Source organism: Schistocerca piceifrons, chromosome 2 (assembly GCF_021461385.2).
Source record: "Schistocerca piceifrons isolate TAMUIC-IGC-003096 chromosome 2, iqSchPice1.1, whole genome shotgun sequence".
Lineage (NCBI taxonomy): Eukaryota > Metazoa > Arthropoda > Insecta > Orthoptera > Acrididae > Schistocerca > Schistocerca piceifrons.
This window is the reverse complement of record NC_060139.1, coordinates 254032071-254032988: the sequence shown is the minus strand read 5'-3', so window position 1 is coordinate 254032988 and position 918 is coordinate 254032071.

Genomic DNA, 918 nt, shown 5'->3' with positions numbered 1-918 from the left:
CGATATGGGCTTTCGGAACCGAAGGCCCATTCTTGTACCCTTGATGAGTGCACGACACAGCCGGCCGCGGTGGTCTAGCGGTTCTAGGCGCTCAGTCCGGAGCCGCGCGGCTGCTACGGTCGCATGTTCGAATCCTGCCTCGGGTATGGATGTGTGTGATGTCCTTAGGTTAGTTAGGTTTAAGTAGTTCTAAGTTCTAGGGGACTGATGACCACAGATGTTAAGTCCCATAGTGCTCAGAGCCATTTGAACCATTTTTTGAACTGCACGACACAAAGCCGTACGCCTCGTCTGGGACCGTCAACACCGACATTGGATTGCTGATGACTGGAAATATTTTTCCTAGTCGGACGAGTCTCATTTCAAATTGTGTCGAGCGGATGGACATGTACGGGTATGGAGACAACCTTATGAGTCCATGGACGCTGCATATCAGCAGGGGACTGTTGTGTGGGGTGTGTGCAGTTGGAGTGATACGGGACCTCTGATACGTCTTGATACAAATCTGACAGATGACACGTACGTAAGCATCTTACCTTATCCGGTGCCACTCAGCTCAAGAAGCACATCAGCTGAGGAAACATAGTCTGCCTGTCGCTGGTCTAGTGGAGAACTGGCAACTATGTGATCGTCGTTATACTGCCCGGTTTGGTTCAAAATAATCCCGGTAAATTCACTCAATATTACCTTCTCATTTGGATTATATATTGTGAATTATGTTCACTTAAGGGATGACACAGAGGTAGCAAATTTACGGTTTTGAGTCCAGGAAGCTAGTTCCAACAGAAACTGCAAATTATTTCGCTATTTACGTTGCGAATCCTTTGCAAGAACAACAAGGGAGGGATATTTGACGCAGTTGTATGCTGGCTTGGTGGTAAAGCAATAAAATTATCACAAAACATGTAAATGTACAAT